This window comes from Melopsittacus undulatus, chromosome 1 (genome assembly GCF_012275295.1).
Source record: "Melopsittacus undulatus isolate bMelUnd1 chromosome 1, bMelUnd1.mat.Z, whole genome shotgun sequence".
Taxonomy (NCBI): domain Eukaryota; kingdom Metazoa; phylum Chordata; class Aves; order Psittaciformes; family Psittaculidae; genus Melopsittacus; species Melopsittacus undulatus.
Window position 1 is genome coordinate 79,410,618 of NC_047527.1, and position 13,774 is coordinate 79,424,391.

Below are 13,774 nucleotides of genomic sequence, written 5' to 3' on the forward strand. Positions count from 1 at the left end.
TCTTTTCTGAAGAAATCAAACAGGTAACACTTCTGCCGCTAGACTGTTCTTCATTAAGGGACACTCAAGTTTGCTTTTAATGATAGAAAAAGCAATTCAATGAAAAAGAAAGCCCTTCCAGATGTGTTATCAGAAGCGAAAGCAACTCCAAAGAGACACATGTATAATGTAAACTAATAAAATCATAAAGAATTTTCAAAATAGGTTAAATAAACACCTGTCAAATAGTTTATGTATTATTTAATAGTTTAGTTGTTCAAATTTTTGGGCAGAGGTATGGACTAGATAACTTCTCTAACAGTTACAATTTAGTTCTTTTGGGATTATAACAAACAAATGCAGACTTCACACGCATATATATGTCAGATTAAGTTGTTTTCATTATGCTAAAAGTGTACATGCATTCAAAAAAATGCTGCAGGAATCTAATCTGTGCTTCAGACATCAAAGAATGGAATTATTTTCCCAATTAAGGCCAAGGAAAAGCTAATGGAAAATAGACAAAATAGTCTGTATTTAAGTGTAATCATAGCAGCCAAATTATGTAGGAATCTGGAGGGCTGTGATTTGCATGGGACACAACCTAGGGAGGAATAAATTTCATTCATCAAGGCAGCAGATGTTCAGGACAATCGTGGACTCACAGTAGGGAGATAGAAGTCTAATTCTAAATTTGTGTTCATTCAGTGCCAAATTCATAATCTCTGTGAAACAAGACAATATTTTGAATCAATGGAAAAGCACAGTCCAGTAAAGGGCCACTCTTCCCAGGGCAGAGTGGGAATGTAGCGTCGTACAGATTTTCTTTCCATGCCTTACTAGTTTTGCAGCACTGTTACAACTTGTCTAATAGCACTGCAATAAAACATCACTCACACTAATAGCCCAGCAGCCTGTGTCCTTATAGAACTGTTCCTTAAGATTGCTTAGAGCTGCTGCCGCAGAATGGACTCAGTCAGTGATCAATATGATCAGACAAAAAGCCATTCATTGCAAAGCATTAACTCCTTATATACTATTGCTTATACACACCTACAGCAATTTGGCATATCGTGGTTGGATACTTGTCTTGAAGACCCTTAGTGACTAATATATAACTGGTTAAGCACAGGTGTGAGAACTTGACCTCAAACGCTTGCCAACAGTCCACAGTTCTCATAACTCAGTGAATTCCAGCTTCTTCTTATCTTGCTTGCTTAAGCTTCCTCGGGCCTCTCACGGCCTTGCTGTATCTTTCAGAGTTATTCAGAGTTCATGTAGCAAATATTCATTTTCCTGTGAGAGCACTGTCTCCACAAGCTGCTGCTCATAATAATCCAGACCCTTCAAGTAGAAGCATCATCCAAATGCCTGCAACCAAAGTAAAACACTTATCTTCAATGATGATGTTTTTAAAAGCAGTCTATTTTTTAAAGCTTGCCTACACCACCCAAAGCCTTATTGTCTGCTGGCATCTTTACAGATCAAGTTCTTAATTTCAAGGCTGTGATATTTAAAATTGAAACAACCAGCACGATAAACATATTTTTCTAAGCAAATTACTCAAACAAATAGATAAATAACACTCATGGCAATAATAAAAAAAGCAGGGGAACAAACACTGTTAGGGAATATAAACTCATCTTCCTGCACTAGCTGAAAGAAGGGAAAACCCCACAGACAACAAAAGTTCCAGATTTTATTTTAACCAAATCTTGTCTTAAAAAGTAGAAAGATAATAATAAAAATTAAATTGTCTCCTTTTATTACCTAATGAAATATATTCCAAGCTATTTTCACTCTTTTCATTCTGAAGTAAGCCGAACTATTATAACTGCTTTCTAATTAGCTACAACTTCAATACCATGCTATTTCTCTATAGCTTAGGTTCCAGGAGCCAGCATATTTTCAAGCATAGTATTTCTTGTATCATAGCAAAGGAGTACGAATTATAATATGGAAAATGTTACATTACGATATTGTGCACACTTTTCTACTTGAGTAAACTGACTACAGCCCAAACAAGGAACACCCAGAAATCTGTTTCTTCCCTACAATTTCTGACAGCTTTTCACCCCTCTTGATTATGAGGACTAGCTGGTTTCTTTTGCCCCTCTACTTTTCAGTAATCATAAAAGTCAACAGGGCTCTGCCTATATTGCCTACAAATTCATTAAAACTGCAAAACTAAGCAGATGCAATGTTTATATTTTACTTACTGACACCCATACACAGTGCTACTCAGCAAAGGTCTCACAAGCTTAGCTTCTTGTTTTGTCTGCTGATCATCAGATTAGCAGTTATTTTTAATTAACTATTTACTAAATTAAATTTAGCAAACTAAATTTATTGATTGTTTACTAAAATCACAAATTATACCAGGAATTTCATATTATAAAGTAGCTAGAACAACACAGGCATTAATCAATATCTCTCCTGTAGTTCCTGTGTGATGTACTCTAGGTTACCCTGCTCTTGCAGGGGGGTTGGACTAGATGTCTTTTGAGGTCCCTTCCAACCCTTACGATTCTGTGATTCTGTGATCCCTTGAAGGAACTAGCTGTGTTTGAAACCATTATCCATAATTCTGGAGACTAGATAACTGCAAAATATTTGCATGTCTTAAGTAAATAATGCAAACAATAAGTGAATGCTTGTCTGGCATTAGTGTATTTCCTGAACAGGTCTAAGTGAGAATACAATTGCATTCCTTTGTAAGTGGGAGATTACTGGACACTTGAAGGCAACTTGAAAATTCGTTTGTAGATTTTTGGGAGAAAGAGGAGAAAATAGTGTCTTCCAGTGAAACAGACACATTATTTTTTCATGCAAGGATTTTTTACATGTTTTCCATGCTTTGTCCCTGCCCAGTAAACGTAACATTGTTAAAGAAGAGGGTAACCAAAAGGACTAAGCAGCAGATTTTTCTGACACTTGGAATTATCTCTCTCTGTATTAATTAGGAAGACCCTTGGGTGTTCTCTTATAGCATGTACTGAAGCTTGCCCTCAGAGTTAACTATAATCTACTCATGCTCATTTTTTTTTCACTTCATGATCTCCTCTACAGTTCCAAATTACTGTGATTAGCTTGTCAGAATGTCAACAATCAAGTTTTATAATTCTAAGATGTTATATAACTTGTAAAAAGTATTTCTTGGCAGTATGAAAATGTTGCCCAAATAAAATACTGTGTGAATCCACTAGTACCTGAAGGATATTATCAGCTACATCAACATATATTTTCACTTAGAAATGCATTTGTTTTTCTTTGGAAGTGATAGCGGTTGTCCAAAAGTAGGTCCTACTTCATATACAGAGTTAAGTTCATGCAACAATTATTATAATACCACATCATCTTCTACTTCTCTCCTACCGGCCCATGCAAACATAAAACTCAGTGCTTCTTAGTGCTCTGCCATCCTCAGACATAGCAGGTGTCAGTTCTTAATTCCTTTTTCTCACATGGGTGTGATATTTTCTAGCTTTAAATATGTGGTTCTTCACAGATACAATGTGTGTTTCTCACACAACAACAATGGGTCAGAAGGCATGATCTCTATAGGCCAGATATCATGGAAGGAATAGAAGCTGGACTGTCCTGAAGTATGTCTCATGTGTCTGCAGAAAGATGTGTGCAAGGTAGTACTTTAAGAACTTTGGAGTTAAGAATTAGAGATGTTTTTAGAAAACTTTCAGGTATCAAACAGTATCTTGCAATGATGAAACCACATACAAAGTGACTGTGGCCCTTTGTTCAATGCTACAGGACCACACCTGGAGTACCACTTCCAGTTTTGGGCTTCACGGTATAAAAAAAAATGTTGAAAAAACAGGGTGACTACAACACAGGAAGGGGACTGGAGGCCAGGAGGTAAGGCAATGAGAGCTGGGTTTCTTTAGTCAAGAAAAGAAGTCTAAGAGTGAGATCTTATCACCATCTCCAGATGAATAAAAGGTAATTACAGAGGATGAAGCCAGCTTTTTCTTAGAGGTGTATCAGAAAAGAAAGAAGCTATGTTAAAAAACAGTAGCAAAGTAAATTCTGATTAGATGATAAAATTTTTCATGATAAGGTTGGTCAAGCACTGAGAAAGGCTGTTAAGTGAGTTTGGGGTATCTCCTCCCTTAGACATACAAAAATTTGATAGCAAAACCTTGGATTATCCAATTTGACTTTTAAGTTAGTCTTGCTTTGAATTGATGTTGATACAGATGACCCTAAGAGACCAGAAGACCATCTATAAAGAATTCCAAAGGGTAGGGAAACTAACACTGGCTTCAAACTTTTGCTGATCCGCATACAGAGGGCGCGGTCAAAGTAATTTTGTCCAGGACAGAACTGTCATCTTCCTTACAGCTACTTAACAGATTCCATGTCAAAATCCTGTATTAACTAGATCTGTTATCTTTAAAAGACATTTCTCAGTCAAAAGTGAGGAATTTACTTCTCTCTTATGAAAGAAATCAGTTTGTTTCTATAGAAAAAAATAAAATAGAAAAGGATTGCTATCATGCTCTAAGAGGTATTTTCTTCAGGTAGTGAGCTAGCAATTTCAGGAAAGCTTATCATGTATTCTATTACTCCAATTAACTCTCATTTTCACAGTGCAAATATTTTCCTTAAATTCCCTTACCCTCTCATTTAAATTATTCTTAATTCCACTTTTTGTCCAGAGCTACCACAGTGATTTTTGAGATATTTTATTTTTTTCTTGTGGGAGAACGAGGTATAAATAATCAGCTGCAACTCTTTCACAGGGAACCTTATGACTAACTCCTTGTTCCCAATAACGATCAGTTTCACTTCCAGAGTGACATGATCCTTTCTTTCACTGTAGGGACGATAGTGACAGGACAAGGAGTAATGGGTTAAAACTTAAACAGGGGAAGATTAGATTGGATATAAGGAAGAAATTCTTTAATGTTAGGGTGGTGAGGTACTGGAATGGGTTGCCCAGGGAGGTTGTGAATGCTCCATCCCTGACAGTGTTCAAGGCCAAGTTGGTGGCATGGTTTTGTGTGAGGTGAACTTGCCCATGGCAGGGGGGCTGGAACTAGATGATATTAAGGTCATTTCCAACCCTAACTGTTTTATGATTCTATGACTCTATAATCATAAATTTCCAGGATTCATTCTTTTGTGAAAACAATTATTTCTAATTATGTATGTTGAATGACAGTGACCAAGCCATTACAATTTTACCTCATGAGTTTAAAAGGATACCACAGTAGCTGTATCTCCTTGTATCACCCAAAGAAAGCTTTCAATACTACATTGTTCTTATCTACAAAGAGCCATTTCACTAGTAGGAAAAGAAAGAAAATATCATTGTGTTCCTTCACAAGTTATCATCTTTTCCTGTTCTCCACAACAAAGGGTACTTCTATATTTCACTACACATGCTACTGGACAGGAAAAATTATAATTTTATAGAGCTAAACAGACGATTCATCTTTAGAACTGAGTTAAAAGGTCTGCTCCTTTACTTACTCCTCCTCAAAAATGTATCCATGAACATATGCATTATTTTCCCCATAGTCATTAAAGTGAAGTGTAGCTTAAATAAATGCTAAATCTGATACCATGCTCCTTGGCAGCAAAAGGTATTTCTTTATATTATTATGAATACAGTATTAACAAAATGCACTGCATAAAAGTAGCACTTAAATGGGTAAGGACTCAGACAGTAATTTGTATTTTTCAGAATTATTTGTTAGCTTTAGTTACTTTCAGAATGCATCAGAATTATTCCCTTCTTATCTCTTACAGTACTACCAACAAAACAAGTAAGAAAATATAAAATATGTTATTAACATCTTTATGTATTTAAAATATACATACCAAATGAAATATATAGCCAAGAGGATATTAAAAACACAATGAAATAACATCACAAAAATATCTCTTCATATTTTTGTATTTAGTATATTTAGTACTATTTCACTATCTGAACAAGTTTGTTTTAAACCTCATAAAATTAATGGTATTCATCACTTTTTCCAATTAATTTTAAAGTCGTATGACAGAACAAATGCAAAAGATAGCAACACAGAAAAAAATAAGTAGAGTTCAAATATTTCTGCATAAAAACCCAAATCCTACATGGATATAAATTAATTCAGATGCTTGGCAATAAATAATATATGCAAATTTATGCTCCAAAATCAAGCCAGAAAAATTATATGAGTTGTAGACTGCAGATGTTCACATAGCATTCAGTGAATCAGGTGCACTACTTTTTTAGATGAACTGCAAAACCAAGATCTGTTACAGATCTGTTACGCAGCAAAACAACATTTGATTGAAAATGCCCAAAGTAAGATCTTTTGTCTGGGATTGCATGGCTATAAAATATAGAAGTGGAAATTATTTCAGTTAAAATTATTTTGCTTCTTTTTCCTACTATTAGAAGTCTGCTGCTATTGGTGGACCTTGGTGAACTTAAAAGAAATAGCAAGAAAATAAGAAGGAAAAAGACCTATATTTAGTACTCTTTCTGTGACACTTCAAATAATGTCATTTTGTAGAGAAAAGTAAAATCCAAGAAGGCTTTGCTTTGTTTCCCTCATTGTACCTCATGTTTACAGCAGCTAAACAAACTAAACATGTTTCATTTCCATGTCATGTCCCTTCCAGTATCTGCAAATAACAGAAAAACTAATATAATGACATGGCAAATTATTGATTTCTGGAATCTCATGTAACACCCAGAACATTCTCGTGCCATCTTTCATGACATAAACACAAAGCAACAGGTTGTGATGCCTCTGACATCATCTGAAATGCTACTAATCAGGTTTTACTAGATATTATTAATAGGTCTGTGTATAAATACCATTCGTATCTTCTTCTCCACACAGTTTATTTTATTTAAGATAGAATCAGCTTCTGATGCTCTGCTTCCTTCTAACTTTGTTAATGATTTCAGGGTGTGGAGGGAAATTCTGTCTGCTACTGTCAAGCGTTCTCAGGAATCACAAGTGCTCTGCAAAATCTATGGTTAAGGCTTAGCCTGTTAAGGAAGATTTTTTATCAATAATGCAATGTTCCTGTCATGGTTTGAGTATGTTTTGAGGGTGTTTTTGTTCAAGGTTTTTTTTCCAGCCAGGTGGAGGACGGGAGGCCGGGAGGAAGGAAAGACAGGACACCTGACCCAGGCTAGCCAATGAGGTATTCCATACCATAGCACGTGATGCCCAGGATGCATACTGGGAAAGAGAGGGCTGGAGGGGTAGAGCTCTGGAGGAAAATGGAGCAGGGAGCACGCGGTGCTTGGCCAGGCAGGGTGGAGTGAGTTATGGGTCAGTGGCTGGTGGGGTGTTGTGTTATTTTCACTTGTTGTTTGCTGTATCATTATTATTTGTAGTAGTAAATGGCAGTAGGGGTTTTGTGTTATGCCTTAGCAATTAAACCGTTCTTATCTCAATCCGTGGGGGCTACATTCTTTGGATTTTCCTTCCTAACTCTCTGGGAGTTGGGGGACTTGGTTTAAACCATGACAGTTCCTTATCAAAGTTTTAACTTCTGCCTATGGGATACTGAAAGAAACAAAAAAGTGTAAGGATTGCTTTGTATGACAACATTCTTTTTACCACTGTCTGTAAGACCAGTCAATAAATAGCAGCTCATCAGGACAAAGCATCAGGCTGCATTTCAGGATTCCATCCTACTAGCAGAAGCAAAAATCTGTATGAGGAAGCCTGGGACAGGAGAAGAGCACAAAATTGCTTTGAGACACTATGCCCACTGATAAATGGCACACTGAAAAAAAGACACTACTTTCCTCCCTCACAAGTACTGCTAACAGAAATCTATAACAACTTATTTTCAAGATCATGTTTCTTATTATTTAAATTCTCCCTCAGCATACAAAACAACTCTTAAGAAACACACAGAAATCCAAGCTGTATCCTGGGACACAGAAAGCTTTCATAATCTAAAACTCACAATACACAGGAGAAGAATGGTATAACACTTATTACAGCCTAGGACACAAGAGGATTAGATTCAATTTTCTGACTCTCACAATACCAATGCTCCTTCTAAAATTTAGACAACTAACTTGGTCTTTCAGCTAAGCTAAACCAGGGCACAACCATAAAACTGTGTTCCTTGAGTACACAATTCTCCTGTTTTTCTACACTATATTGCAATGAAATCCATCTCTCCCACACATTAATTTCAAGGTAGGAAGTGTATGTGTGAGGTAGGAGAGGAGTCAGAACTACCACCATTCACAAAGGGGCAGATCATACACAGCTCACACCTTTCTGAAAGTTAACACCTTTCTGAAAGTTCACTAGCCTTTAAAAAGATAATATTGTTTAAACAGCTAAATTTCATGAATTACAAACACTACAGACTTTGAATTCCTACAAACTGTTTAAAAAGCTAGTTGGAGCCCACCTCTCATGGAAGTTAACTTAGCTTACAACTGCGATCCTAGATGTTACAAACTAAACAGAACTGTGTAAGTACCCAAAAAAACACATCTGAAGAAGTTAGTTCAGACCACACCTTGGTTTATTTACTTTATATCTGGCCAGGAGCTATTTTGGTATTACTATGAGTAAAGAATGCCTACAGTACAGCAGCCTTGCCAGAGGACAAGAACAGGATGCCAAAAATCATGCCAAGCTTCAGCCTATCTATGACTTCTAAAGAAATCAAGAATAACACACCCTTGAATAAACCTCAATAATTCTCTCTCTGTACTATTACTAAAATTTCCTGCATTTCATGACCTTTTAACACTATGCTGGTCCAATGTGTACGTATGATAAACACTGCCAGAGTGACCTCCGTATCCCAGGGATGGATCATCACTTGGACACAGTACATTTTTAAACAAGCAGTAACGCACAGTACTTATTACAGAACAAAACATGCACTGAACAAGATGAAAAGCAACGTGTAAAGACTGACTGCATGAAATGCTTTAAGGATAAGCAATTTAGAAGTATTTACCTTATGTACATTACTGCAATTTTTGGTCTTTATGAACATAAACCAGTGAGTAGCTGCTGTTGGTTATCTAGAAAGGCAACACATGGCTGCCTATAAAATCAAGTATAACATTTTTTTAAAGCAGCCAAACAAGTAAATTAAAAACTGTTATTATTTGTAAATGATACTGCAAGGCATTACAGTATCAAGTTCCTTGAAGGAACCAGCAAGTTCCTCGAAAGAGGTCTTACTATTACTGCATTTGTCCATACAAACATGTGAACAAATCTAAAAATTAACATCTAGATAGTGAAATTCAAAATACATGAATCAGTATGAATTTGGCTAGGATTCACAAAATCTAAAACAGTGAAAGAAACCAGTATAGACAGTTTTAGCCAAACTTAGTTTTCTTCACATTCTTTTATTCACTTTTTCCTTTAAGACATTTTTTGCATAAAATCAGAACACTAGAATTCCACTGATCGGACCATAGATGGTACAAAAGTAGACATAAGACATTTATAAGTCACTTAAAATAACTATGTCCATCTTCTGAAATCAAGACAATAATGTCCCAAAATTACAGGAACTTTCAAGAACTATGTGTTTTTTTTTAAAACTCCTTTGGGGAAACAAGTTTAATAGCTGGAAAAATGATGGAAATTTCATTTATATCTCTTTCATACAATAGGTAGTTAGAACACACCTGTCAGCTTTTAGAGCATCTTTTCATCTTGAATAACACTGTAAGACTTCAAATGTCATCACTAAATCAAAGGTGAACTAAAAAACAAAATTACTTCAGACACAGCAGAGCTGACCAGACTATATACTGGAGTGATTTGGTTCTTATAATATCACCCTGAAATATTTACCGCAATTTCTAAAATTAATTCAATTTTCACAATGCCATTTGAATTTTAAAAAAGGCCTGTAGAGAACTATTGTGCATCTGGGCAGGTCAGCATGACAGACTTCCTAGGAATCTTCAAAGAAAACAAGGTAAAATGGATAAAATAGAGAAATTCGAAATGGAAGAAATATAATGGATCCATACTTTGATGAATTTCATAAATTCTAAAAAACTGTCATCCAAAACCTCACTTTGGAAAAGAGATACAGGTTTGTGACATAGCCATATCCACAAAATAACGTCACTTATAAAAGAAAAAAAAATATAATCTGCATAAACATTTTAAATTCAGTGCATGTTCAAGTGTGTCCTTCCTGTCAAATGATATCTACCTGTAATAACTGTGAGGTTGTTACCCATTTGAAATCAGTAATCCATACAGGCTTGTGGCTTTGATCTTTCCAAAAGCAATTCTTCAGTGAAAAGAAAGCATGGTGAAAGATGGAAGTGGATTTTATTATTAGAAACAGTTGTGATTTCAGACTTACTGAGATTGGAAGGGGTGTTAATAAACTTGGGGAGATTAATTTAACAGGAAATTTGTTAAATGGATTGTTGCACTTATTCTTACATCTACAAAAATAAACCTGAAGCAGTACATGGCTAACTGCACTAAGAAAGAAGAATAACTACAAATATAGAATAGTTTCAAAAATATCTGCAAGACATTCAGATACAAGGAAGTAATATATCCCATTGCGAAGTGGGGGAAACTATGATTTTCAGTAGCCCATTTCCTTTGCTGAGTATTAATATATGTTAGAACTGTGAGACTATGTTCATGTATAGCAAAGCTCTTAATGTTCAACAGCCCAGGCTAGCTCATTATGTACTTCTAGAATATTTATTGTAGGGAAAACAGGAGAAAAGTTTTTCAGCAGGCTGAACTTTAAAAGAAGCTGGGTGTTTCATCTGCTGAGGGATCTGGATTGTGAAAATAAATCCCCAAGAGGTGGATTAGTGGGGAAGTAATGGCAAAAGGCACCTGATAAACTGCAGTTATTTATTACATGCCTATCCCATTTGTCACAGGGCTGTCTCATTTATCACCTCCCCATGTGAGATGCATATATTAATATTGCACTCTGCTATCGTTGTCTGCCTGCTTATGATCCTGGGTTTTAAATTCATACATTACTTTTCCGTGCTCTCTCCTATCACAAGGAATTCCATTTAATTATATTTCCAGATAAATGCTGAGAAAGGATTCCTGATCCAGCTGCTATCAGATCTTATACTCTTCCCAAATCGAATTAATAATGTAGAAAATACATTATATATTTTCATATACATACTGCAGAGTCAGTCACTGCCATCCTGTTGTGCACAGATTTATTGTATTTATTATGTCATTGTTCAATCAGTAAAAGCATCCTGTTATCTTCACTCAACTGTAATTGATCTTGTCAACAGTATTCTGCTATAATACCTTTTTAATCTGAAGGGCTGATTCATGAAAACAGTTCCTGCATTTGCTGGTTTTGTGAGACCATGTTAGCTTACAATAACATCACTTTTCACTGAAATGCCTACAACAAAAGGATGCAATTGTAAGTTCTTAAGAGTTCATTTTGTCTATGCTGAATCACAGTAGTAGTTATCTGCAAGTCAGTTAAGGCTGTCACATGAATACCGAGTCCTGTATGCATTAGGGTAAATGCAAGTAATGGAAAACTTTCGACATGGAAATTTTGTTCATTAAGCCAGTTCTACCAACACCTAATAAAAGAGACATAGTTTTTGTTTCCTTTATCTTTCTGAAACTCTTTAAAAAAAATGCTGGTTTTATGAGATAAAAAGCTTGCTGATTTTATGAGACAAAAAACTGATAGTAGTTCTGAGCTCCAACACGATCTCCCAATTAAAAAGCATCTAGGAATGGACATTTTGTACCTGCATGACAGACACTAGAAGTTCATGTTGAAAAAGTATAGTGTTTCATGAAACAAAAGCATGAAATTTATAGGTAACAAAATCAACGAGAAAGACCCAATTACAAGTGGAGCACTCAAGGAATTCAACAGGCAACTACAAAAGTTTTAAGCAAGTATTGAACCTATTCATGGAGGTATCTGGAGCCACTAAAAAGCAAACTGAGCAAGAAGTAGGGAAAAAGTGCATGACTGTTTTCTGGCACTGCTCAACAGTCTGCAATTGAATGTCTCAAGCGAAGAATAATTTTTTTTTCTTTTTGTTATTTCAATGTTTTAAGCATCTTTTCCCCCAGAAAAACAAAAACAAACTGCTTTTTTCTTCCTCCAGATTTTCTAAGATAACTCTTCCAGGCTGCCTTGTTTCAAACACTGAACCTTATTCTCTCCTCCTTATTTCATCCTAAACAGGAACCAAAATTCAAGCTAAAATTTTTGACAGTTTTCAGGCTGTCCTATGGAGATGTGAAGAACAAATTAAACTTGATATGTACAATTTTATATGCAATTTTGAAAGGGAGAATAACTCCACAGCTATTTGTATCAGCATTTAGATCAACTAAGCACAGATGTATATAGAGGAATTTTGAAATCCTAATTTATGTTCAGATCATAACTGGCGTCTCACTAAGAAGGCAACTTGCTGAAGGTCAGTTGCTGAGGTGAGTAGCTTGAGAGAGAATGCCTAAAACACCACAGTGAAGAGGGGAGAGATCAGCATCCAGGAGCCTCACCTCAAAGCGACAAGAGCCACTGAGGAGGGAGCCCCAAGTCCTCAACAGGACTTGCCCAGGAGCCGGCAGCTCAGCCTATGCAAGGGGCTGACTCACTGGGGGCGAAGCCAGGAGGAGTGGCACCAGCTGTGAGTGGTTAAAAACCTACACAGGGAGCGCAGCAACCAGGAGCGTGGCGAACACAGCGGGCAAACAGAGCGGGTCGAGGCAGTTTGCACGGAAGTTCGCACGGGCAGGTGAGCAGGATAACTGCCTCATCAAGAGGACTTGCCTGGAGCGCAGGAGGAGGAAGGACTGCTTGTTTGTGTGGAGAGACGTAGAAGGATCGATCGACCAGATAGATCATGGTTACAACACGATCAAAAGCTGTAGTGAGGAATAATATTGGTATCCAAACTGAGCCTTCCTGCAGACATGCGGCCATGCAGGTCTCTGGCTGCAGCAAATGCTTGAGCCTGGCACTTGTATCGGAGGGAGCCAGTGACACTGCTTGTGTTCGCTGTGAGCAAATAAATGATCTGCTCAGGCAGGTGGTTGAACTGAGGGAGGAGGTAGAAAGGTCGTGAGCCATCAGAGAACGCGAAAGAGAAATAGATTGGTGGAGCCACACCCTAGGGCAAGGGCAGAGGGAAGTGGTTGAACAAGTGATGGATCCCCTTCCCTCCTACCATCAGACAGAAGGAGCGAACTTAAGGGACAAGGATGTATGGAAGGAGGTCCCTCCTCAGAGAGGTAAGTGAAAACCCTCGCAATCCCTTCCTCCCTCCCAGTTGCCCTTGAATAACAGGTATGAGGTCTTGGAACTACAGAGCCAGGTAAATGGAGATGGAGAGGTACATCTATCTAGTAAGTCACCCATGGCTTGTCACTCACACCCATGCCTTAGAACTTCCCCAACCAAGAAGAAAAGAAGAGTAATTGTGGTGGGTGACTCCCTTCTGAGAGAAACAGAAGGGCCCATTTGTCAACCGGATCCATCCCACAGGGAAGTCTGCTGCCTACGTGGGGCTCAGATTAGGGATGTTATAAAGAAACACTCTGATCTGGTGCAGCCCTCTGACTACTATCCCCTGCTGGTTTTTCAGGTTGGCAGTGATGAAATTATTACGAGGGCAAAGGAGAGACTTCAGGGCCCTGGAACGGCTGGTTAAAGGGTCTGGAGCGCGAGTGGTTTTTGCCTCCATACCTGTTACAAGCCAGGGTGAAGAGATAAATAGGAAGAGTCTGCAGATTAATGTATGGCTACATGACTGGTGCCAAAGGCA